Source organism: Narcine bancroftii, chromosome 1 (assembly GCF_036971445.1).
Source record: "Narcine bancroftii isolate sNarBan1 chromosome 1, sNarBan1.hap1, whole genome shotgun sequence".
NCBI classification, from domain to species: Eukaryota; Metazoa; Chordata; class Chondrichthyes; order Torpediniformes; family Narcinidae; genus Narcine; species Narcine bancroftii.
The window spans coordinates 288,973,756-289,001,254 of NC_091469.1; positions in this window are offsets into that span (position 1 = coordinate 288,973,756).

Genomic DNA, 27,499 nt, shown 5'->3' on the forward strand with positions numbered 1-27,499 from the left:
GTAAGCAGGGGTGGGCAGAGGGTGTAGGTGAGGAGTAATGGGCAGGGGAAGTTATGGTGGTGCGAGGGGCAGTTAGAGGGAGGGATGAATAGAAGGAGGGGTGGATAGGGAAGAGGTAAAAGGGGAGGGGCAGGGCGAATAGGGGAGGGGTGATTAGAGGGTGAGAGACAGGTAGAGGGAGGAACAGGTTGAGGGGAGAGGCAGTAGAGGGGCGTGTATAGGATGGGGTGGGTAGAGGCAGAGCGAGTGGAGTGAGGGGTGAGTAGAGGTTGGGTAAAGGACTGGTCAGGTAGAGGGATGGTGGGTTGAGGGTGAATAGAGGCCTAGAGCCTGAGGAGTGAGCAGGAAATGCTGAGTCCTGATGCAGGCCAAAATGGACACAGCCTGTGAATGCTGACTACATCTCCACAGGGACCAAATAAGTTACCCTCAGGTCAAGCAAAGGGTGAACTTGAGCTACCTACTCCTGACCTGTAACATTATCCTCCTAAAGTTATATCCTAAAGTTTAACATTACATATGTTGAAAGAAGAGAAAACGTGCAGATGTTGTTGAAAATTTTCAATAAATATTTAGTTCGGCCCTCGACTTAGTCCAAGTTTTTAATTTTGGCCCTCCGTGAATTTGAGTTTGACACCCCTGCTGTAGAGCATTGGTTTGGTGGTCAAACCACAGGACCATAAGAGCAGCAGAGAGGATCACTGGGGTCTCCCTCCCTCCATCGACGTGATCTACCGGGATTATTGTCTGAAGAGGGAGCACAAAATCAGTGAGGACACCTTGCATCCTGCACACAGCATCTTCCAGCTACAGCCATTGTGAAAGAGGTCCATCGGAGGGCAGCAACAATCATCAAAGACCCTCACCACCCAGCACACACTCTGTTTTCACTGCTGTCATCAGGAAAGAGGTATAGATGCCCCAAGACTCACACCAGCAGGTCCAGGAACAGCTGCTCCCCCTCCACCATCAGACTCCTCAACAACAAACTCAATCAGGGACTCGTTTAAGGACTTGTGCATTTTATTAATTTTCTTTTTGTTCTCTCTGTATTGCACAGTCATTTTGTTTACATTCATTATCTGTTTGCAGTTCTTTATATGTTTTCTTGTTCACACTGTGTACAGTTTTTTTTTGTACTACCAATTAGTGGTAATTCTGCCTGGCCCGCAGGAACATGGAATCTCAGGGTTGTATGTGATGATATGTATGTACTCTGACAATAAATTTGAAATCTAATAAACCTGAAATCTAAATTTAGATCCATGAGTATCAGAGACAGGACCACCAAGCTGAGAAACAGCTCCATCCCACGGGCAGTGAGAATGCTGAACGTCTGAAATGAACTGCTCACACTAACCCTCCGAGACTACTATTTATTTAACAATAGTTATGAAAGCTTTGTATATGTGCATATGCCCTGCCTATGTATTGTTTGTCTGTATGAGTGTTATGTCTCTGCATGTTTTACACTGAGGACTGGAGAACGCTGGTTTGTTGGGACAATTGGGTGATAATAAACTTGAATTTGAAACTTAATATACATGTAGAAATCCTAAGAATTCTTCTGTGCCTTATTTGCCAAAGCGACCTCATGTCCTTCTTCTGCTTCCTGAATTCCTCTTTGATCGGGAAAGGCCACATCTATGAAGAGAGAACCAGATAATGTTTCAGGTCTGGGGGCTCGTCACCAGATTTTGAACTTGCTCAATAGTTGAATTTTTTTTCCCTGAAATTCCAACCGCGTTTTCAATCAATGTTCAATCAATTTCCACATTTTTTTCTTACAAGTTTTACTGAAACTAATGAGATGCATTGTAACGTGGACTCTGGGCAGTGACCACTCATTCCTTTAATAACAGATAGATAGATGGATAGGTGGATAGATAGATAGATAAAATACAGATAAGATCAGCTGGATGAACAGATAGACAGATAATGGTTCTCAGGGGGGAGATGAAGAGACAAAATCTTATCAGATGGCGTGGTTACCGTAGCAGTTAACACCTCGCTATTACAGCGCTGGCGCTGTCTGTAAGGATTTGTTCGTTCTCCCCGTGCCTGCGTTGGTTTCCTCTGGGTGCTCTGGTTTATATCCACCTTCCAAAATATGCATGGGTTTTAGGTTAATTGGTGTGTTTGGGATGGGAATGGGCTCGTGGGCTGGAAGAGCTGTATATCTAAATATTTTTTAAAAATTATCGAACCTTCCCATGGGGCCAGGATAATTGAAGTGTGAGATATTTTACATGTGGGGTGAAGAGGCAAGGAGAGGTAAGGGAGGCTGCCACACATCTCTGCCTACTTTGCATTATCCTACAGAACTGAAAGTGGAATAACGGTAATGAGTTTATTGTCCTACACATTGTACAATGTACTGAGGCACCAAAATTCTGACTTACTGCAGTCAAACAGGCACTTTTGCAAAACAAAATCTACGATCAAATACATTAAATTCCCACAGTATGGTAAGAGATAATAAATAGAAAAGGCAGGTGGAGAACAAATATTCACAGTTAATAGAGCAGGGAAGAAGTGGCATTTCAATAGTGCAGAAGCAAGCAGGTGGCAGAGTGAGTGCAGTGTTTAGCGTGATGTTATTACAGCACCAACATCTCGGGTTTGATCTGGTGCCACCTGTATGTACGTTTTCCCTGTGTCTGTGTGGGTTTCCTCTGGGGGCTCTGGTTTCCTCCCAACCCCCAAAACATATGGGGGTTGTAGGTTAATCAAAGTATTTGAACAGCTTGGGCTCATTGGTTTGTTACCGTACTGCATGTATAGAGGGTTTTTAAAAATAAAAAAAAGATCTTTCTGTTGTCCTTGAGTAGTTTGCAATTAGTTTAGTGGGGAGAGGCTCAAGAGCCTAAAACTGTCCTGAACCTTGAGGTGCTGGTGTTTGAGGCTTCTGTACCTGCTGGCCGAAGGGAGCAGTGAGACGAGATTGTGACCCGAGTAATAGGGGTCCTTGAAGATGTTCACTGCCTTTTTTTTTTAATTTAAAATTTTTTTTTCACACTATGAACCATACTGACCAAAATACACACAAACATTTCCCTCTTGAATATACACAGTGTCATTTTCTCCCCTTTTCCCCCCTCCCTTCCCTCCCTCCTTCACCCCCCCCAACCCACTCAATGTTCAACCCATTAAACAATGTCATCACACAATGAAAATAAACAAGAAAATTGTGTCATCTACTTTTACACACTGGGTCAGTTCATTTCATCTTCTTCTCCTTCTGGCATTTTAGGCGGTGGAGGTCCGCGGTAGGAATTCTCTGTTGTGCATGTTTTCACTGCCTTCTTAAGGCAGTGCCTCGCATGGACATCTGCAACGGATGGGAGGTTGGAGCCTGTGATGGGCCTGGATGTGTTTGCTACTTTCTGCAGCTTTCTGCATTCCTGAACACTTGAGATACCAAACCAGGTTGTGATGCAGTCTGTGTACTTTCCATTGCACACCCACAGGAGTTCAATGGCACGTCATATCTCTGCAAACCTCACAGAAAGTGGAGTCAAGGGCACTGAGATGTCTTGCTCCAGCGTGATTTGCCCGTATTTTTATCTTCCATACAGAGACCTTTTGTTTCCACTGAAACTCTTCACCTCTGACCTTTATCATTCAGAGCATACGTCTAGAGACCTTGAACAGTGCGGTGGCTGTATTTAGCTTAAAGCTTCACAGGCCAGTGGTTTATTCACTTTGCAGCGAGAGCAATTACTGCACTTGAGTTAACAACTGAAACATTCTTATTTAGAAAGGTCAGTAAGTCACTCGGTGGAGGAAAACTGAGCTGATGTTCTGAAAACACTGCAGCCTTCCACGGCTCTCTGCTGTTGAATATAAAGACAAGGCATTACCTTGGTGCAGGGCTCGATTAAGAATTTGTTTGTGGATCACGTACCCTGCACAGCACAATTTTCTTAACTTCACAAAGAATAGATTTAGGTACCGGGTTTAATGAATGTTTTCTTTTGCATCCGTATTGCTGACCTGACAAAGGGCCCAGACCCGAAACGTTGCTTCCCCTGTGCTTCCCACAGATGCTGCGTGACCTGCTGGGTTTCACCAGCACGCTTTCTTTTGGCATACTTAATTGTGAGAATTTCTCAATCAACGCGCAGTCAAAATGAAGATTAACCAAAAAGTAAAACATCGATATCCATAATATGAACAAAATAATGCAAATCTCGATCCACATTGATATTAAAGAAAGTGAGAAAAAAGAAGAAAAGGGTCAACGTGCGATTCATTTATTATAAAGAAAGAAAAATGACCATAAAATACTACAAAAATGCAAATTCAATGCCCACATTGAACCAAAGGGAGAAAAAGAGAATAGAGAGATAATGGAGAGATTAAATAGAGAGAAAGAACAAAATGAGGGGACCCCTCCCAGCCCCCCAAGAAGAAAAGAAGTAAAAGAATAAAAAAAGGAAAAGACGGGCTTCACCTCGGATAAACCCCATGCCCATCAAGGGACAAATAACCGGGGGGAGGAGACAGAAGGGGGAATCTGCTCAGAAATATTTGTGCCCCCATCCCCAGCCTAGTTGGAGCCAGTCAGCACACTTTCTGCTACCCATTGGTAGAAGTCTGCTGAGGTTTCCAATGTCATCCCGAACCTCTGCAAAATCCTGAGGAAGTAGAGCCACTGACGTGCTTTCTTCACGATGACATAAATGCGTTGGGAATATGAGAAGGCAAGTGAGCTCGCAGGGAGGTGGGTGGGGGTGGGTGGAGGTGGGCCAGGGATTGACCAGGGAACATTCTCATAAAGAGCTCGCATTTGGAGAGTGAAGGAAAATTGATACCTCCCAACATAAAATCTAATGTACAGGTGCAGATCTGGTCTTCTTACTTGAGAAGGGATACACTGGCTCGGGAGGTAGTGCAGAGGAGGTTCAACAGATTGATACTGGAAAATTAGTTTCTGAGGAAAGATTGAGTTCAGGAACACTTGCTACTTCTCCACCTTCAGACTCCTAAACAATAGGCTTAATCACATTCTCATTTAAAGACTCTTACTTCGCACATTATTTATTATTGAATGTTTTTTTCTGTATTCAACTGTCAACATTTGCTTTGTTTTAATTTCTCTCTTTTGTACATGTCTTTTCTTTGAGGACAGTTTACAGTTTACAGTTACCAATAATTAGAAATTAGGAAAAAGAATCTCAGGGTTGTACGTGATGTCACACATGTACTCACAAATGTAACACACTAATGGGATCATGAAGAAAGCACATCAGCGCCTCTACTTCCTCAGAAGTTTGTGAAGGTTTGGTATGATACCAGATACCCTGGCAAATTTCTACAGATATGCAGTGGAAAATATGCTGATGTTGCATCACGTTCTGGTATGGGGACACCAATGCCCCTGAGCGTAAAGCCCTCCAAAAGGTAGTGGGCACAGCTCAGGACATAACAGGCAAAACCCTCCCCTCTATCAAGAACATCTACAGGGAACACTGCTGTCAGAGAGGAGCAGCAATCATCAAGGATTCACACCACCCAGCACATGCTCAGTTCTCACTGCTGCCATCAGAAAAGAGGCATCGGTACCACAAGACTCGCACCACCAGGTTCAGGAACAGCTGCGCCCCCTCCACCATCAGACTCCTCAACAACAAACTCAAGCAGGGACTCATTTAAGGCCTCTTACTTGTGCATTTTATTGATTTTTTTTATTCTCTATGTATTGTACAGTCAGTTTGTTTATGTTTGTTATCTGTTTATGTGTGTACATTTATTTTTGCACAACCATTAAGTGGTAATTCTGCCTGGCCCACAGAAACAAGGAATTTTAAGGTTGTTTGTGATGATATGTATGTACTCTGACAATAAACCTGAACTTTGAGTTGTCTGAGACCGTACTCCTTGGTGTTAGAAGGAGGGATCTTGAGGGATTATGAAGGAAATAGATAAGCGAGTATCAAGTGTTTGTTCCGAATGGCAGGTAAGACAAGAACTAGGGATCATAGGTTGAAGAATCAGGGGAGTAGATTTCAGACAGAGACGAGGAGACATCGTTTCTCCCAGGGAGCAGTGAATTCTCTACCTGATGAAGCAGCAGAGCAGAGGTTCTCAACCTTTTTCTTTCCACGCACATTCCTGTTTAAGTAATCCCTATGCCATCTATGCTCTGTGATTAGTAAGGGATAAAGTGATATGTGAGTGGGAAGAAAAAGTTTGAAAAGCACTGCAGTAGAGGCTGCCTCATTTACTGTCTTTAAGACACCAATGGATAGATTTTTGAAGAATCAAACTGTTTCATCAGCCAGAGAATTCGGTACTCTCTGGGAGAAGCCGTTCCTCCTCATCTCTGTCTTAAATCTTCTCTGCTGAATCTTGAACATATGTCCCCCTAGTTCTTGTCTCACCTGCCAGTGGGAACAAATATCCTGTTTCTATCTTATCTATTAATTCAGCCTTTGAATTCATTCATAATCCTGTGACGTTCAGGATCCTTGCCAACTATGTGTCAAAGGCTGCCTTGTTCCAGTGTCACTGGAGATGGTGATCATCTATTCAGGAGCGCATTTCATTTTGAAACCAATTGTATCAGACAATGACAAGGCCGTTGTATTGCGGCAGTGTAAACACCAAAGTCCTGGCGTTCTGGCTGTTTGCAGAGACCTCGGAAACTGTTCAAACCGAGAATCGGCTGGAACTGAAGCCATCACCATGACAACCGCCAGAAGGGCTTCAAAGATGCCAGACTTTGAGGCACAGGTGGCCTCATGACAACTGAGAGTGGACCCTGGGTCATTTGGCCTTCTACACACAGAACCGCTGGGTGCGGGTGAATCGCAGCCTTCATTGCAGTACAACGTGACTCCTTCCCCCAGGCAAGATAACAAGTTAGGAGAGAAGGAGATGTCTTTGCCATTAAATGAGAGCATGGATCATCTAATTTTTAAAAGAAAATTATTCTAATTTCATTTTAACTTTATTTATAATACAGTAGAAGCCAATTCCGGCCATTGAAACCCGTTCTGCCCAATTATTACCCTACAACCCCTGATGTTTTAGATTGTCACTCAAATCTACCATTCTTCCTCCTCTGTTTAAACTGAAAAAAAAAGCTTTAATAACTCAAGAGTCTCTAGAAGAAAAAGAAAATTCAATGGAGCAATCTCTTAACCTTGAAGATTCACCCAGGGTTCTATATTCTCCCACATTACAATGTATCGCAGGCAAAGCTCTCCCCACCATCGAGATATGGGATGGCACAGTTGGCGGTTAGCACAACAGTATTGCAGCGTCAACAGTCCAGGTACGAATCTGGTGCTGTCTGTAATTAGTTTGTATGTCATCCCCATGTCTGCATGGATTTCCTCTGGGTGCTTCAATTTCCTCCCTCCCTCTAAAACGGAACTGGGATGTGAGAGGGGACTGAGGGCACGGAAGGGTGCCTGATCACACCGATGGTTCAGATTTGGAGCTCGGGTCGCCGATGGCTTGGACTGGACTCTGTACGGTTGTGGGAGCTGCTGGAGGCGAATCCACGGATACTTGGTGACTCGGAGGGGAGGACAACTCTCTTGCTTCTCTTTCTCTGACTGTAAGAGGCGCTTCAGGCAATTCCTGCTAATGGCAAATCTGTCTGCCTTATAGCAGGCAAAGCAATTTAGTGCAATAGGACATTTTTTATTACATGACAATAAAATGAATCTTTAATCTTGAAACTTGAAATATATGGAGTCGTAGGTTAATTTGGGTGTGATTGGCTGGAATTAGCTTCTACTGTGCTGTAATTTATAATTTAATTCTACGGGAACACCGCCATCAGAGAGCAGCCACCATCACCAAGGATCCACATGCTCTTCAGGCTGCTGCCATCAGGAAAGAGGTCTTGGCACCACAGGTCTTGCACTACCAGGTTCAGGAGTAGCTGCCACCCCTCCACCATCAGCAGGGCCGATGCCAGACTACTTTGTGCCCTTGGCAAGGCCAACTACTTGCAACCCCCTCAAGAAAATATTGCCAACTTCAATTTTCAAAGGTGTTTTGTTGAAAAAAAATCAAAAGTACAAAACTTGAAACTGCTAAATTTATTTTAAATTGCAAGAATAAGTAACACCTCGATCTTTGATCATCTTTCTTAAGTGCAAAGGAAAATATTTTGGCACAAGGATCATTTTGAACTAAAAGGCACTGGGTAGAATGCAGACCTCCGGCAAGGGCAACACATCATTACAACCTTTTACTTCACTGCCTTTAAGTCCATACACCTTCCAATGTCCTTTTATTTCCACTGCCCATCAAGTTCGCTCGGACTTTCCCGTAACCATTTATACAAATCTATGCTCTTCCCTTCTTTTATTTTCCCACATTTCTATCATTTCCCGCCCCCCCCCAGATTCTACGACTCACTGACACACAACAGCAATGGCCAGTAATCTACTTGCCCATATCTTGGAGATGCGAGAGGAAATTGCAGCCTCCAGAGAAAGCTCGCATGGTCACAGCGAGAAGCTACGATTTGCACACGGACAGGGCCAGAGTTCAGGGCAGAAGCCAGACCACTGGAACTGGGAGGCAGCAGCTCTCTTCATTGCCCCACTGTGAGTAAGCATTCATTATAGTGATAATAAAGTTAAGAACTGCCTGGAAGGAGAGTATCTCCAGATTACACAACCACAACTGAGAGAACCACGAGCAAAATATAACCATATAATTTCAGCCTGGCTTTACACATGGAAATTCGAGAAGCCCTTTCTGTTAGTCTGCCTTCTGAAGTTATCATGTTTTATGAAACTTTGACAACTAGGATAAACCTTGATATAAACCGCCTTACAAAATAAACAAAAAACTCAAGTAAAAGATAAAGTGAGACTGTCTGTGCTTCATTGCCCAATCTGATGGCAGCGGGTAAGAAACTGGCCTTGCGCCACTGAGTGCTCGCATTTTCCCGATGGCAGCAGAGTGAAGAGGACATGACTAGGTGGAGATCCTTGAGGATAGAGGCTGCTTTCTTAAGGCACCACTTTGCTCTCTAAGATACTGTACACCTGTAGAGGTTTTCAAGAGTCTTCGGTGACATACTAAAACTCCTCACAAAGTATAGCCACTGGTGAGCCTTCTTCTTGATTCCATCAACCTGGAGGCTCCAGGACAGATCCTTGGGGACACTGACACTGTAACCCATCACAGGGAAATCTCCCAAGACTGGAAGATCTGAAAAATCCAGTTCCATCCAAAATAGTTGACAAACTGGTACATTTTCACTCAGAGTCTCTTCCTAAGGACTGGAAAATTGACAGTGATTCAAAATGACAAGGAGAGCTTGTGCTGAGTGAGAATCTCTGTCGTCTACTCCCACATAGGTGGACTGCTTCTCCGCAGTTCTGCACTTAAGCATTTATAGCAACACACAGCTAGTCACGCAATTTAATTCTAAAAGAGATGCATACCCAATGTTACATGTTAAAGTTTTATTGTGACTTTTACTGATGTCAACCACATTTAAATTCATTAGCTGCAGCAGTGAAAAGTGGACAATTCTCTTTGAACGAGCAGTCAAGGTTCCTTTTATATTGTCATGTAAAAATGCATTAAAAATGTAATATACATGATATACTTCGACTTTTGTCTGTCATAAGGCAAATGAAGAGTTGCCAAGCATTTCCCAGTGTCCCTGACAACAGGAGAAGCAAAAGAGAGTCTCTTCAGAGTTAATTTATGTTTTAAGTTCCTTTTGCCAGTAACGTCACTGCTATTTAAAAGTGGACATCAGGTGATTCTTTTTTCCTCCAAGGCTTGAGAATTTAAAGAATTCTCTTCCATGACAGACAATGGAAGCAGCTATTGAATGTATAAAGCAGAGGCAGAGAGATACAGGGGATGAAAGGGGACTATGGATAGGCAAAAATGCAGTGCAGAGATTACATCCAGATCAGCCATAATCTTATTAAATAACAAAGCAATGTTGAGAAGCTGAGTTGTCTATGCTTGTTCCTAATTATTATGTTCATTTTGAAAGACCTCGATGGGACTTTGTCTGTTGTGTTGCCAGTTTCCTGGCACTTCATTTGTTGAATTCCTGCATGTCAGAGGATCTGTCCTGGAGCCTCCACATTGATGCAATCACAACGAAGACTCGCCAGCAGCTACACTTGGTGAGGTGTCCGAGGAGATTCGGTATGCCACCAAAGACTCTTGTAAACTTCTACAGGTGGACTGTGGAGAGCTTTCTGGCTGGTGTCATCACTGCCTGGTATGGAGGCACCAACTCTCAGGACAGGAATAAACTCCAGAGGGTTGTTAACTCAGCCTGTGACATCACGGGCACCAGACTTCACTCCATCGAGGACATCGACATGAGGCCGTGTCTTAAAAAAGCAGCCTCTATCCTCAAGGACCCCAACCATCCAGGCCTTGCCCTCTTCACTCTGCTACCATCAGGAAAAAAGTACAGGAGCCTGAAGACGAGCATTCAACGACACAAGGACAGCTTCTTCCCCGCTGGTATCAGATTCCTGAATAATCAATGAACCAATGACACGGCCTCACTTTTCGTGCCCTGTTATTGTTAATATTTTATTTTTTTATATTGTTGTTGTAAGATGGCTATAATCTGAATGTTTTCACTGTAACGCTGCTGCAAACCACTGAATTTCATGACTTGTTCATGACAATAAATTTTGATTCTGATCCTGAACGGGAAATTAACTGGCACAAAAGAGGAGCAAAGATCAGCCAGGATCATGATGAATGGCAGGACAAGCTAAAGTAGCTTAATGGCCCACTTCTGTTCCCACTTCCTTGTGTGCTCTTGTGCAAAGCATTTTGTAATTGTTAAAGGTATCTGAAATAGTTATATATCTTTGTCTTATCTTTGCGATACAAGCTCATAGTATCTCACACAGCAATATCTAAGGTGGCCTTCAAAGGAAAATTATATTCCACAGGTTATAACCCCTTGGAGACTACAAACTGTGAGATTTAATGGTCTCATATAAAAAAGGATGTATCCTGAAATTTAGACATACATCACAGTTACAGGCCATATTGGCCCATGAGTCAATGCCGCTCAATTTACACCCGTTTGACCTACAACCCCTAGTATGTTTCGAATGGTGGGAGGAAACTGCAGCCCCTGTAGAGAACCCACAGACACGGGGAGAAAGTACAAACTCCTTATAGACAACATGGGATTCGAACCCTGGTCCCAATCACTGGTGTTGTAAAGGTGTTGTTCTAACTGGGAGGCGGGTGGAGAGTCACTAGCGTGCGTCAACCTAGAAGCTACTGACACGGGAGGGAGTGGGGCAGGTCTGATGGCCAGGGATGGCCGTGACTGCATTGTGGGGAGGGGGGGGCACAGCACCTCATTTGGGGGGGGGGTTTGCAATGCCCGTGAAAGTCCCTCCCCCCTTAGTGATGTCCCTGAGAGGGAGGGAGGGAGAAAGAGAGCAAGAGGGCGAGTGGGAGAGAGAAAGAGAGAGAATGTGAGAGAGAGAGAGGGAAGGGGAGAGAAAGAGAATAGGGAGGGAGAGAGAGAGCATGAGTGGGAGAGGGAGGGGGGGGGGAGAGAGAAATGGAAGTTGGGATGTAAGAACTGTCTCACTCTCCAGATATTCCCTGCTGCAAAATATCAGAGCTCTGTCAGAAGCATCAGGGGGCAATGAAAGGAAAAGAAGAAAATTGTCTCCGTCATTCTTTCTGTTCCTATTGTCTGCATTTAAAGAACTGTGCAGAAAAATTAATCCAACCTGATTTGAGGTGTGGTAGTTTCACAGTTTAATATTTGCCTTACATTGCTTTAGGTTTGAGTCAGCATGCTACCATTAATATTCCAAAGCAGGTTTTTTAAAATGTCCCTTTCTCTTCTCATTTATTACATTTATTTTTGTAAAGGATTGCCTTGCCATTAATTGCAGAAAATGAATTGCACCAAAATTTATTTTTGAGTCATATTTAAAATGAACCATTATCGGTAAAATGATTTTTATTTTAAAAAAGTTAATCAATTTCTGTGTAAGGGAATGAAGAACATTTGCTTTGTACATCTGTGGAATCAAAGACAATTGTTTCCAGGTCAAGTTCAATTCAAGTTTTTTTTGGCTTGGCTTCGCGGACGAAGATTTATGGAGGGGTAATGTCCACGTCAGCTGCAGGCTCGTTTGTAGCTGACAAGTCCGATGCGGGACAGACAGACACGGTTGCAGCGGTTGAAAGGGAAAATTGGTTGGTTGGGGTTGGATGTTGGGTTTTTCCTCCTTTGTCTTTTGTCAGTGAGGTGGGCTCTGTGGTCTTCTTCAAAGGAGGTTGCTGCCCACCGAACTGTGAGGTGCCAAGATGCACGGTTTGAGGCGATATCAGCCCATTGGCGGTGGTTAATGTGGCAGGCACCAAGAGATTTCTTTAGGCAGTCCTTGTACCTCTTCTTTGGTGCACCTCTGACTCGGTAGCCAGTGGAGAGCTCGCCATATAATACGATCTTGGGAAGGCGATAGTCCTCCATTCTGGAGACGTGACCTACCCAGAGCAGTTGGATCTTCAGCAGCATGGATTCGATGCTGTCGGCCTCTGCCATCTCGAGTACTTCGATGTTAGGAATGAAGTCGCTCCAATGAATGTTGAGGATGGAGCGGAGACAACGCTGGTGGAAGCGTTCTAGGAACCGTAGGTGATGCCGGTAGAGGACCCATGATTCGGAGCTGAACAGGAGTGTGGGTATGACAATGGCTCTGTATATCCTAATCTTTGTGAGGTTTTTCAGTTGGTTGTTTTTCCAGACTCTTTTGTGTAGTCTTCCAAAGGCGCTATTTGCCTAGGCGAGTCTGTTGTCTATCTCGTTGTCGATCCTTGCATCCGATGAAATGGTGCAGCCGAGATAAGTAAACTGGTTGACCGTTTTGAGTTTTGTGTGCCCGATGGAGATGTGGGGGGGCTGGTAGTCATGGTGGGGAGCTGGTTGATGGAGGACCTCAGTTTTCTTCAGGCTGACTTCCAGGCCAAACATTTTGACAGTTTCCGCAAAACAGGACGTCCTGATTCAAGTTTATGGTCATGTTATACCTGGTGCAAGGAGAAGAGTTTGTTCCACCAAGCAATCCACAGGTAAACCCTAACAAACATTGTGCAATAGAAAGTGGAAGGGCCAGAGCACATTACAGTGTATACTGTTACAGTGAAAAGATCTATTAGTGCATAGCGAGGGCAGCAGTGGAACACTATGTACAATTAGATAATGAACTACTGTGAGGTCCATTCAGAATCCTAATGATTACAGCAGTGGTTCTCAACCTTTTTCTTTCCACTCACACATCCCACCTTAAGTAATCCCTATGCCATAGGTGCTCTGTGATTAGTAAGGGATTGATAAAGGTGGGATGTGGGTGGGAAGACAAAGTTTGAAAACCACTGTTTTAATCACCCCTAATTGACTTGTTATGTCCATGGTTTCTTAACTCCAAAGGAAATGGGCCAATGACAATTTTTCCCAAGCAAAATATTTCAGTAACAATTGGGTCTAGAGCAGTGATTCTCAACCTCCAGGCAAGTAAACCCATACTTAAGAATAGCATGTAAAATATTGTCATCTGTTTGTACATAGTCAACCTGACAAAACAGTGACTCTCCAGACCATAGTACTCATACACAGGCACACAGTACACCTGACATACATGTAGATACAAGTGATCCAAAATATGTTTAAAAATAATTGACAGGTTTCTAGGATTGTTCAACAGTTTCACTGCCTGTGGGAAGAAGCTATTCCCCTGCTGGACAGTCCTGGTTTTTATGTTCCTGTACCTCTTCCTTGAAGGTAGTGTCTCAAAGATATGGTGGGCTAGGTGGTAAGGATCCTTGATGTTTCTCTGAGCCCTCTTTAAGCATCTCTCCCTGTAGATATTGTCGACAGAGAGAATGGAGACCCCAGTGATCTTCTCAGCAGTTTTAATCACCCGCCATGACCTCTGATCTGATGCTTTGTAGCTACCACACCATATTATGATGCAGCCACCCAAAGCACTCTCAGTTGTGCTGCTGTAGAACGTTGTTTGGATGGGGGCCAGTTGTCGCTCTCCCAAGTGTACAAGTGTAGACGCTGTTGCACCTTCCTGACTAATAAGGAGGTATTGTGGGTCCAGGATAGGTCTTCCCTGTTGCCTGTGGAAACAATTTCCACCGATTCACCACCCTCTGGTTAGAGAAATTCTTCCACATTCCTGTTCTAAATGGAAGTTGATCCCTTTGGAAAATGACCTTTCTACATCTACTCTGTCCAATGAATAAAGACCCAATCTACTCAATCTTTCTCTGTATTCTGAATGATCCCTGGTTCTGGGGCCAATTAAGTTTTCATAATCATCCTACTTGAGGTTAAAAAAAAGAGTGCAAAGTCAGATGGGTTGCACAGAAATGAAAGGTTGGCAGATTTGCCTTTTTCCTCTTGTAAATGATCCTGATTTAATCTGTTCTCAGGAGACTGATAATGCTTTATCACCTGGAGCCTCAATTTTGGATCTCTTCTACCAGCAGATTGATTTGAAGGCACTGATCACTGGTGCTAAAACGTAGTTCTCTGTACTTATTCCATACTTTCTGTTGTTTTGACCCGATCGCTCAATGGCCCCAGAATATTCTGACATCATTGACACTTTTATTGAAGTATTAGATGGAGTGTCCGTTCGGGCAGACGCGGGAAGTTCGGTCCATTTATGTTGATGAAACTCGACCTTTGGTTCCAAGACGTGACCGTTGGGAAATAATAGTGGGAACTTTAGGGAAGAAACCCTGGAGATCTCTGAAATGAAGATGACCTCTATTTGAATCATCGTGGTCAGCTGGATAAGAAATAAGAAATATCTTTGCAAGCTATTAACGACTGTGACTACTGCTTCATACTTTAACACACTAGTTAGACAAACCTGGTACAAACATTGATGTTATCTGGATTTCAATTTAAAAAACAATCTTTAGAGCACAATATATCGAGAGATCTGATTTTGTCGCATGTGTACCACATTGTTGAACGTGAATGAATTTAACATGATGAGTTTATCATTGATCGATTATATAATTACATTCAAGCTGGTTGGTTAATTCATGAATATAATGGTTGTATAATAAAATGACATAAATAAATGAATATAATGATAATGGGTTTATCATATAAATGGTACTGAATTTTTAAAAAAATTTAGACATACAGCAGCCAGCATATCAAAGGTTGCGGAGCTGAGTGAGAGAACTGAGAGTGGGTCAGACATGATGGGCTGAATAGTCTATTTCTGGGCCTATGCCTTCTGTTCTTAACAGCCACCCAAATGAACCTACAACCCCCTTATATTTTGAAGGGTGGGAGGAATACGGAGCGCCCGGAGGAAACCCACGCAGACACAGGGAGAACGTAGAAGCTCCTAGCAGACAGCACGGGATTTGAACCTGGGTCACTGGCACTGTAGTATCATTGCGTTAACCATATCACCCCAATTCTTAATTGCTGCAGTCGAATAGATACTTTGTAAAGAAATAAGCAACTCCAATTGTATACATTAAATTGAAAAGAAATGAATAAATAAAAGAAAGTTTATAAAAATGTAATTACTAGAGAGCAAGAAAAGAAGTGGTGTTACAATAGCGCGGGCAATCATTGAGTAGTGTTACTGTCTGTGTACCACTGAATTAACATTGTTAATGGGCAATACGGTTAGCATACACTGTTACAGCAATGGGACTGGGTTCGAATCCCATGCTGACTGTAAGGAGTTTGTATGCTCTCCCCGTGTCTGGATACATTTCATTCAAGGGCTCCACCGGGGGGGTTGTAATTGGGCAGCATAAGGTCATGGGCTGAAATGGCCTGTTACCATGCTGTATGTCTAAATTTACCCAAGATAGTCCCAGTTGTCTGCATGTGGTCCACATCCCTCTGAGTCCCCTATTCACATATCTGTCTCAAAGTGTTATAAATGTTACAGATGTCCTGGCCTTTATCATTTCCTCCACAAGCAGATTCTACCCGCCCACCACTTTCTGTGTCACGTTTAATAATAAAAAAGGAAGTTCCTGCTCGGGACCTCTTTAAATCTTACCCCTCGCTCCTTAAATCTATGTCCTCTCATTTTAGATTCACCCTGCCTGTGCCCCTCATGATCTTGTAAACCTCTACCCCAGACATTCTCAATGGGCATACTACAGCACCACCCCTCCACCCGGGGGCCACAGCACATTTGAGTAAGAACGAAAGACAACGAATTTCATGACATTCTTGCCAATACTGACTCTGAAGCCTAACCTAACATAAATATTTTTTTAATGTAGTCAGAAGTACAGAAGAAACCAAAACTTGACTGCTTCACAGAGAAGGGGGTCACCAATGTTGAGCAAAGTCCGGGGGGGGGGGGGGGTGGGAGGGGAAGCACAGCTGAGAATAGGTTGAGAATGGCTGGAAAACGCACCAAGGGGAAAATTCCTAGCCCTCTCCTTATAATCTAAACTCTCCAATAATATTCTTATGCCTCTTTTCGGCACATTGTCCTGGATACGATCTTTCCTATAGCACAGTGACCAGGAGTGTGCGCAATACTCCATCTGCTGTCTCACCAAACAGAATGTCTCTCAATCTATTCCAAAAATAGAATGGAAAAACAAGAAATGATTTTGCTGAATAAATTAAGGCCTTTGAGAGGTATGACTGCTTTGATGCTCCAAGAGCAAACTTTATGAAGCAGAAAGAAGGAATTTAGCAGGCTCGAGAAATCACTGATGGAGCTGGCATGAGAGCAGTGAATTGTTTATTGTCATGTGAACTAAGAGATGGTGACAAGCTTGTATGCATGCTGTCCAGGCAAGTCACCCCATACTTTAGTATAACAGGTGGTCCAGGCACAATCCAAATGCCATCTACAAATTTGCTGACAACATCACAGTCGGCGATGAGGAAGCGTATGGGAGGGAGATAGATCAGCTGGTTGAGTGGTGTCACAACAACAACCTTGCACTCAACGTCAGCAAAACTAAAGAATTGATTGTGGACTTCAGAAGGGGGAAGCCGGAAGAACACGACCCAGTCCTCATCGGGGTGGGAGGGGGTGGTGGGGGTCAGTAGTGGAGAGGGTCAAGAACTTCAAATTCCTGAGTGTCAACATCTCTGAGGATCTGTCCTGAGGCTTTCGTGTTGATGCATTCATGAAGAAGGCTCGTCAGCAGCTATAATTCATGAGGAGTTTGAGGAGGTTTGGTTTGTCACCGAAGACTCTTGCAAATTTCTACAGGTGCACTGTGGAGAGCATTCTGACCAGTTGCATTACTCTCTGATATGGAGGTGCCAATACGCAGGGCGGGAAAAGATTATAGAGGGTTGTGAACTTGGCCAGTGCCATCATGTGCATTATTGAGAGGCAGTGTCTCAAGAAAACAACCGCTATCATTAAGGACCATCACCATCAGAAAGGAGGTGCAGGAGCCTGAAGTCGAACACCCAATAGTACAAAAAAAGCTTCTTCCCCTCCGCCATCAGACTTCTGAATGGGCAATGAACCACAGACACGTCCTCACTTTCACTTCTTTGGATAAAATTTACTTAATTTTTTAAAATGTAATTTATAGCAACATTTGCACTGTAACGCTGCTGCAAAACAATCAATTTTGTGACATGTTCATTATAAAAGATTTTGATTCTGATATTCATATTAAAGTTGCTTGAGTTTATGGCACTGTTGCCAGGTCCTATAGAACAAACAGGAATATGCCCTCCTTACCACAAAGACATGCAAATGAGGTTTGATGGCTATGGTCAAATTAGACTAAACCTTGCACATGATACCTCTCCCTCCACCCTGCCAATACTTCCCATGCAGAAGACATGAAGGTTGGAGGTGTCGTGGAAAGTGCAGAAGGTTGTCGTAGGTTTCAACAGGATAGAGATAGGATTTAGAGTTGGGCGGAAAAGTAGTAGATGGAGTTCAATCAGGGTAAGCGTGAAGTGATGGATTTTGGAAGGTCAAACTTGAAGGTGGAGTACATTGTAAATGGAAGGATTGTTAAGGGCCGAAGGATCTTGGAGTTCAAATCCATAGGTTGCTGTGCAGGTTATAGGGTAGTTAAGAAGACTTCTGGTGTGCTGTCTTTCATTAGTTGGGGGACTGAGTTCAAGAGCACCGAGATAACCTTGCAGTTCTATAAAACTCTGGTTTGACCACACTTAGAATATTGTGCTCAGCTCTGGTCACCTCATTACTGGAAGGATGTGGAAGCTATGGAGAGGGTGCAGAGGACATTTACCAGGATGATGGCTAGTTTGGAAAACATGTCTTATGAGGCAGGGTTAACAGAGCTAGGGCTTTTCCCTTTGGAGTGAAAAAGGATCAGAGGTGACTTAATGGAGGTCTACAAGATTATGAGAGGTGTTTATAGGGTGGAAAGACAACATCTTTTTACCTGGGGTGACAGGAGCGAATACCAGAAGACATCTGAATAAAGTGAGGAGAGAAATGTTTGGGTGAGATATCAGGGTAAGTTTTTTTTACTCTGGGAGTAGTGGGTCTATTACCAGGTGTTGTAATGAAATCTGATACAATAGAGACATTTAAAATAGGGATACTTTAAAAGGGGCATGGATGTAAGGTTTATATAAGTTGCTACAACATTGTGGGCTGAAGGGCCTGTCCTTTGAGTCTGCATGGAACGTGACAGCAATGTCCTGTGCAGTTGCGTCATTACCTCCCTGCTCCTGTACTCTGTGCCCTGACTGATGAATGCCTTCTTCACCACCCAGCCTACCTGTGTCACCTCCCCAATGCCTGATCTTGATTCTCAGAAGCCCGGCACCAGGCCTTACACCATCAAGTCCAAGGAGGAACTCGCCTTATCCAACTACCCTCACTTCGATGAATTCAGCAGCTTTCACTCTATACAATCCAGCAGGTCTGACAAAACTGCACAGGTCAGAATTTTCTATGTCTCAATGAGGGTCCCTCTCATTCTTCTAAATTCCAAGAGTCCCTCTCCATCATTCAGTCCCAGGAATCAATCTGATGAACCTCACTGCTCTCCCTCAATATCAAGAATATCCTTTCTTAGACTAAAACTGCCCACAGTACTTGAGGAACAGCCTCACCAAGGCTCTGTACATAGACAGACAGACCTCTCTGCTTCTGTATTGAAAACCTTTCACAATAAAGACCGACATGTCATTCAGGGGGAGAAAATAATCTGCTCTCCTTGTTTAGGTTGGGTGATGATCTCCAACCCAAAGATCTGTTTTGCAAAAGCGAATCTATCTTTGGATGTGTCCTGGCTGACCTGGTCCTCAGCTGTAGATGCTTCCTCCTCAGCCTCCGAGGGTGACTCTCCTCTCCTGTGGCTCCCTTTCTCCCCAGCATCTCCTGATGAAAATTAACTACTTTTTTCCCACGTTTGAGAGTTAAGAGAAACATTATGATAGGTTTGACCAAGTGGCACATTTGCATTTACAAAAAAAACCTGGAAAAAGAGTTCCAATTACGAGCCCATGAGGAAAGAAATCCAATTTAAATTGTGTTGCTCTTGCAAAATAAAACTCACTCAGAACTCAGACAGAATTCCTCAAGGAAAGAAATCCAGCTCATTAAGTGATGCATTATAAATCATTGTGTAGAACAATAGAGGACGTATTTTGTCTCTGAAGATTGTTCCTTGTAGCTCCTTCTTCTACAACAGCTCTTTCACAGTGGACTAAATGGGGTTTGCTGGGTTGATCCCCAATTTATAAAGATCAACACTTTGTTTGAATTGACAAAGATTGAACGTTGGTATTCTTGCATGTAAAAGATCATTACCATATATACTCTTGTAATAGTTGAGATGCGGGGACTAAATTTTCGGGTCAAATTTGGAGGGGTCATCTTATCTACGGGTCATACTTTTGACTACAGCAAGTACCTGTGTTGTTCAAGGTGTGAGGAGCTTGGATGGCAGGAGCCAAGTATTAAGTCTGCATTTGGGGCATTGGGAACTCAGGTGGGCAGGTGGTTGGGACGAGGGTTCGCGGTTGGGGTGTTGGGTGCTCAGATGAGCATGGCCGGGTGGTAAGTCCACATTCAGGGCATTGAGAACTTTGTTGGGCAGGTGATCTGGGCCAAAAATAGGGACTTTCACATGGGATATACAGAAAACATGCGATTTGTAGGCCAAAAAAAAGGGTTGATTTTACACAGGATCGACTATTACATGAGTATATTCATTATTTATTTTAATTTTTTAATAGCAGGGGTGTTGAAAGAAGGCCAGGAAGGGGGAGGAAGTTTAAGGGAGATGCATAACGGCCAATATTTAGAGAGAGGTGCCTGGAATATGCTGGCAGGAGTGTTGGTAGAAGTAGGTTTGGAAGTAGCATTTGAGGCTTCAGGTTCAGATTTCAGATTTCAGGTTTATTGTCAGAGTATATATATGACATCATGTACAGCCCTGAGATTCCTTTATCCTGTGGGTGCAGCAGAATCACCACTAATTGGTAGTGCAAAAAAAAATCTGTACTCAGCATATACATGTAAACAAACAAAGAACTTCAAACAGGTAATAAATGTAAACAAACTGACTGTGCAAAACAGAGAGAACAAAAGGAAAATCAATAAAGTGCCCAAGTAAGAGTCCTTAAATGAGTCCCTGATTGAGTTTGATGTTGAGGAGCCTGATGTTGGAGGGGGAGCAGCTGTTCCTGAACCTGGTGGTGCGAGTCTTGGGGCACTGATACCTCTTTCCTGATGGCAGCAGTGAGAACAGAGCATGTGCTGGGTGGTGTGGATCCTTGATGATTGCTGCTGCTCTTCGACGGCAACGTTCCCTGTAGATTTTCTCGATGGTGGGGAAGGTTTTGCCTGTGATGTCCTGGGCTGTGTCCACTAGCTTTTGTAGGGATTTACACTAGTGGGTTTTGGGGTCCCCATAACCAGTCTGTGATGTAGCCAGTCAACACACTTTCCACCGCACAGCTGTAGACATTTGCCGGGGTTTCTGGTGTCATACCAAACCTCCACAAACTCCTTCCAGATAGACACATGAATATGGAGGAGTATGGATCATGTAGAGGCAGCAGAGTTTTAGTTTAATTTGGGCATCATGTTGGGGGCAGACTTGAGCTGAAGGGCCTGTTTCTTTGTGGTACTATTCTGTGTTCTATTGTTGGCTGGATTATGGAGAATGGGTGGGCTACATTGTCAGCCTGTCGTAGCATGGAAACAGGCCCAACTTACTCACGCTGACCAAAATGTCCCACCCACACTTGTCCCACCTGCCAGCATTTGCCCTCTAAATCGATCCTATCCATATATCTGCTCTATTTATTTCTTTAAACGTCGCAATAGTACCTGCCTCAACCACCACCTCTGACAGTTTCTTCCACACTCCCACTGCCTAAAAAAAAGTTACCCTCGGGATCCTGTTAAGTCTTGCCCCGAACCTAAAACCCATGGCCACTGTTTTCCATTTCCTTACTCTGCGCAAAAGAATCTCTGTGTTCCTCTGATCTATTCCGTTCATGAATTTTCATACCGCCCTACTGGTGCATTTTCTGGGTAGAAGCTCTTCTGTTCAAAAGCCATTAGCACAGACTACTGAAAGGAAACAGAGTTGATGGTTGCTGTAGATGGTTTCATTTTCCAATACACTGCTAATCAGGACAGACACACATCCACATTCTCCACTACAATATTCTGGCATTGAGTGCTTTCTTGGCCTTTAAATTATAATGGGTTTTGTGCTCAGTTGAAGAAATGATTTAAAAAGTTCTTTGGGGTATTTTACCATTGTCTGTCTCTCTCTCTCCTCCTCTCTTTATCCCCCCCTCTCAGTCTCCCCTTTCTGTTTCCTCGTCTCTGTCCCCCCTCCTTTACCCCCTCTGTCTCCCCTCTTTCTGTCTCCCCTCTCTCTGTCCCCCTCTCTCTCCACCCCCTCTGTCCCCCTCTCTGACCCCCCTCTCTTCCCCCCTCTCTGTCCCCTCCCTTCTCTGTCTCCCCTTTCTGTCCCCCCTCTCTACCCCAACTCTGTCCCCACTTTGTCCCCCTCCTCTCTGTACCCCTCTTCCCCCCCCACTCTGTCCCCCTCTCTGTCCCCCCTCTCTGCCCCCAACTCTGTCCCCCCACTCCACTACAAGAGCCGGGGCTCTTGAGTCCCAGTAACTCAGCATCACAGGGGGTCCAGGAAGTTCAGGAAGCTCAAAGTCCTCCAGTAGTGAGGCACTCGACCAGAATAACTGGACCTCCTGACAGACTCAACTTGTAAGTATTTGTAAATTATTAGTGTTTTGAATGTATGGTCTCTGTTTTTCACCTGTAGATTCTCTTCTGAAGGAAGGGGTGAATGCAGTGAACAGGAATTTGCTGACTGTGTAGTTTAGATGGCTGTCCCCTTCTTTGTCACCGCACCACCTACCCCAATATAAACCCTAGTTTTTCCACCTTACCTCAGATTCACCTGAGGATTATTGTATCTAACGGCCATTGATTGTAAGCTGTTAAAAGCGTGTTTGCACTCCTCTCAAGTCTCCGAGTGTAATCAGTCACATTACAAGATGCCACAAGACTCGCACCACCAGGTTCAGTAACAGCTGCTCCCCCTCCACCATCAGACTCATCAATGACAAACTCAATCAGGGACTCAGTTAAGAACTCTTACTTGTGCACTTTATTGATTTTCTTTTGTTCTCTCTGTATTGCACAGTCAGTTTGTTTACAGTTCTTTAGTTGTTTACATGCTTATGCTGTGTACAGTTTATTTTTTGCACTATCAATAAATGGTAGTTCTCCCTGACTTGCAAGGAAAAGAATCTCAGGGTTGTATGTGATGTTATGTATGTACTCTGGCAATAAATCTGAATCTGCATGTTTAAAATGCTCAGCAGGTCAGCCCATCTCTCTGGGACAAGAAATAGAGCCTATGTTTCTGCTCAAAGTTCCTTCAGCAGTAGAGCAGATGGACCTACTGTCTCCCAGCTCTGACCCAGGTTCATTCCTGACCTCCAGTGCTGACTGTGTCGGGTGTGTACATTGGCATTTTGACCACGTGGACTTTCTCTGGGGGGGTGGGGGTGGGACTCCAGTTTCCTCTCACATGTCAAAAATGCACTAGTTGGCAGATGGAAGATTCCCTCAAGCAATTATCCATGTGTATTTGTCCTAAGTATGAATTGTTTATCTGTATGTGTGTTATGTCTAGTGGTATGTCTGCATGCTCTGCACCGAGGACTGGAGAATCGCGTTTTGTTAGTTTGTGTTTGTACAATTGGATAACAATAAACTTGAACCCTGCTGTCCAAAACTCTGTCTAACTTGACCTTAAATGAATTCAATGAGGCCACCTTTACTGCTTCCTTGGGCAGAGAACTCCACGGATTCACTCCTCTCTGGGAGAACCAGTTCCTCCTCTGTCTTAAATCTGCTCCTCTGAGCCTTGAAACCATGCTCCCTGGTTCTAGTCCCATTTGCCAGTGGAAACAACCTCCCCGCTTCTGTCTGATCTATTCCTTTCATACTTTAGTTTCCAGAAGATCTCCCTTCAATTTCGCTGCACTTGTATTGATGACCACAATCTCTTCATTTGTTCGAAAAGTGGTACTCCCTTTGGACTGCCCAGGGGTGTTGGTTTTGGATTTTATGAGGCAGTCAGTGGCAGGGACCTTGACCCTAGAATGTACGACTGCCTGCTGACTGTTCAGACCTAGAGTAAAGTAGAAAGGGACAAGAGGGGTAGGTACCAGGGGACAAAAAGTTGGAGGGGGGCAGTTATGGGAAGGGGGTCAGAATCATGAGGACCGAGGGTGGGTTCCAGAGTTGTAACCTAGAACATTACAGCACAGAACAGGCCCTTCAGCCCCAATGTGCCAACCTATATAAACCTACTCAACAATCTAGCCCTTTTCCACATCACCTACCTCAAACCCAGAACCTTCTATTTTTCTTGCATCCATGTGCTGTCTAAGAGTCTTTTAAATGTTGGGGGTGGGAGAGAGAAGGGAACTGAAGAAAATATTGCATAATTGTGTGTGTCCAAGTGCCTATGTCTGTACATGTAAATTAATTAAGGTCATAAATAAGGTAAATGGATAAGTACTTCCTCCCCCCCCTCCCAACCAGAGAAGAGAAGTCTGAACAAGAGGGCATAGATTTAAGATAAGATGAGAAAGATATAAAAGGGATCTGAGGGCCAACCTTTCCCACAGAGAGGGTGGTGGGTATATGGGATGAAGTGGTCGAGTGAGGACTATTGAAATCAGACAGATCCCACACTGTTTGTAAGGTGCTTGTACGGTCTCCCTATGTCTGTGTGGGTTTTCTCCGGGGGTTCTGGTTTCCTCTCACCCTTCAGAACGCACTGGGGGTTTGTAGGTTAATTGGATATAATTGGCGGCATGGGCTTGTGGGGTGGAATGGCCCGTTACCATGTTGTATGTCTAAATTTTAAAATTAAATTACATTTTAAAAATGTAGGTAGGGAAGGTTTAGAGGGGTAGAGGACAGAGGTAAATAGGTCTTCCTCAGGTAGACAACTTAAAATCTGGAGACACTGTGATTGTAGAGAAAGCACTGAAGTGTTGGAAGAACTCAGCAGGTCTCGCAGCACCTACAGGAGACAAAGATACTGGGTCTGGAACGTCGGTTATATATCTTTATCTCCTATGGACGCTGTGACTGGCTGAGTTCCCTCAGCACTTTTTTGTTTTTACAGGTAGACAACTCGGAGGTGGCATGACAGTTAACCGTAATCATCAGTGATCTCGATTTCCCAGACATGGTCAGACATGGGATGCCACACAATATTCAGTCCCACCTGCAGCTCTTCTGCCAGTGGACCAGTCAGCGGCTGCATGCAGCCACACCTGTCACGCTCAGACTGAAATGACGAGTGACATTTGTGACATAGAAGTGCCACGCAATGAGCAGAATGAGCTGCAGCACCTACCCTCGCTGTTGAATGGCATTTCCACTGCCGGCTGCTCTCTAATCTTCAGCTAAGCTTGCTCACAGAGGCACATTGCGAGTGGTCTCTAGGGGAGGGATGGAAGGTTCCTGATGATTGATCGTGGCAGGAGGAAAATGAGACATCTAGTTTTTCACAGTGTGTATTTTACTCCAGGACTCTTTTGCAGGTAGCTGTCAAAGGCCATTGGAGAGTGATCAAATTTACCCAGAGTAGTATGTAAATCTAAGTATCGGCTCCATCTAGCAGGCAACATTTATATAAATGACATTCTTTAAAAAAAAATAAAGTGCAAACAAAGAGAGAAAGTGAGGAGGTGTCCGCGGTTCATTGTCCATTCAGGAATCTGATGGTGGAGGGGGAAGAAGTTGTTTTTGTACCATTGGATGTTTGTCTTCAGGCTCCTGTATCCCCTTCCTGATGGTAGCAGAGTGAAGAGGGCATGGCCTGGGTGTTGAGGGTCCTTGAGGATAGGGGCTGCTTTCTTGAGACACTGCCTCTTGTAGATGTCCTCGATGGAGTGGAGACTGATGCCCATGATGGCACTGGCCGAGTTCACAACTCTCTGTAGCCTCTTCCTGTCCTGTGCATTGGCGCCTCTGTACCAGACAACAATGCAACCAGACAGAATGCTCTCCATGGTACCCCTGTAGAAGTTTGCAAGAATAGTTTACATTCAACTGCCGAGCATACCATTCCACTCAGAAAAAGAAGCTAAATGCTCATTCCTTCGATGTTCTATATTAAAAATAAACCTGTTTGTCCCAAGAGCCCAGCCTGTTCAATCTTTGTTCATAGTTGTAAACTATGCCTCCATGCAGTCTCCAAGTGTGGTTTGACCAAAGTATGTAAAGTTCAGAAGTGTGCACAGATTAAGTGTGGTCTGATCAACGTTCTATCGTGCTTTGGAAGATGGTGTCAGTTCAGTTACTCACGGATGTATTAGGGAAGCCACAAAATGCTGCAGATGCTGCAACCCTGAGTGAACAAAGAGAAGCTGGTGGGACTCGAGCAACGTCTGTCAAGAGAGTTTTGGGGCTGGACTCTTCATTGAGACCTGGCTGGTTTCAGCTGCAACGCCTTGACCCTTCTCTCAAGAAGTCTAAAAGTGCCCTAACCCCAAAACGTTGACCGACCATTGCTTCCCACAGATACTGACTGACCTGTCCCTCCAACTTCTCTTCCTCCACTCGAGATTACAGCATCCGCATTTCTGGTTTCTCGATGTTTTATTCTCTTTTAATGCAGTTCTTCTGTTTTTTTTAATGTCTCTCTCGAGAAATGAATGTCCTTGATTTGCTTTTTTTTCAGCAATCTCCTGTGTTACTGATTTCTGTGAATAGTGTGTTCATTGGCTGAGATCCTGCTGTTCCTTTGCTCCTCTTGTTATCCAAGCTGAGTGTGGTCTCCTCATTTTGCCTGACGATGCAGGCTGAATTATGCATTTTGTAGTGCAATTCAATTGACAATTAGATAGCCAACTCTGCAAGTTTAGTAATGCTTTGCATTTTTTCAGCTGTCTTACTTAGTTCCTATCTGATTTTTATCTCCCCCTTTTCATTCCTATTGGGATCTTTTGGGAAATATTTTAGATTTCCAATCGTTAGTTAATAAATCTGAGGCAAGGCTACCATCCAAATCAATAAACATGTCAAAGCACACAAGAGGAGAAAATGAACTTGATCGCTGATGTTGAAAAGGTCTAGTTTGAGGTAGGATTAGATCAAACCAAGTCAAATGGAGTTTATGGTCATCCGATTGTACAAGCAGAGCTCTCCGGTCCTCGATGCAAAACACACAGACACACAACCAGATTTAATGCACCTACAAACAAATAATACATAGGCAGACCAAGTATTCAGATATACAAATAAATAAGTAATATGGTTTTGTCTCGGATGAGTAGTGTGAGCCGTCCCTTTGGTCGTTCAACATTTTCACTGCCCGTGAGAAGAATCGGTTCCTCAGCTTGGTGGTGATCCTCCTGCCCTCCTGTACCTCTTCCCTGATGGGAACAACTGAAAGATGCTGTGCGCAGGGTGGAAGTGGTCCTCGGTGATTTGGCCCTCGGTGATTTGGCACCCCCTCTTCAGTCAACAATCCCAGTAGATCATGTTGATTGGGGCAGTGGTGGGGGAGGGAGACCCCTGTTGAGAGTTTATTGTCATGCACACAAATACTATGTACCAATACACTGAAATTCTTGCTAAGGCTGCACTGGTTGGTAAAATGCACTCATAAACAACAAGAACCAATCAAATTCCCACCAGTGATATTTCAGTGCCAGTGACACAGGTTCGAATCTGGCGCAGTCCGTAAGGAGTATTTATGTTCTCCCCATGTCTACATGGGTTTCCTCCCACTGCTCTGGTTTCCTCCCAAAAAACGTCCTGCGGTTTGTAGGTTAATTGGATATATTTGGGCGATACAGTTACAAATGGCCCGAATCGGTTTCTGCCATGCTGTAAATAACATTTACAGACATGGGGCAGCACAGTTAGCATAGCGGTTAGTTATTACAACCTCAGCGATCTGGGTTCGAATCCTGTGCTGTCTGTAAGGAGTTTGTACGATCTCCCTGTGG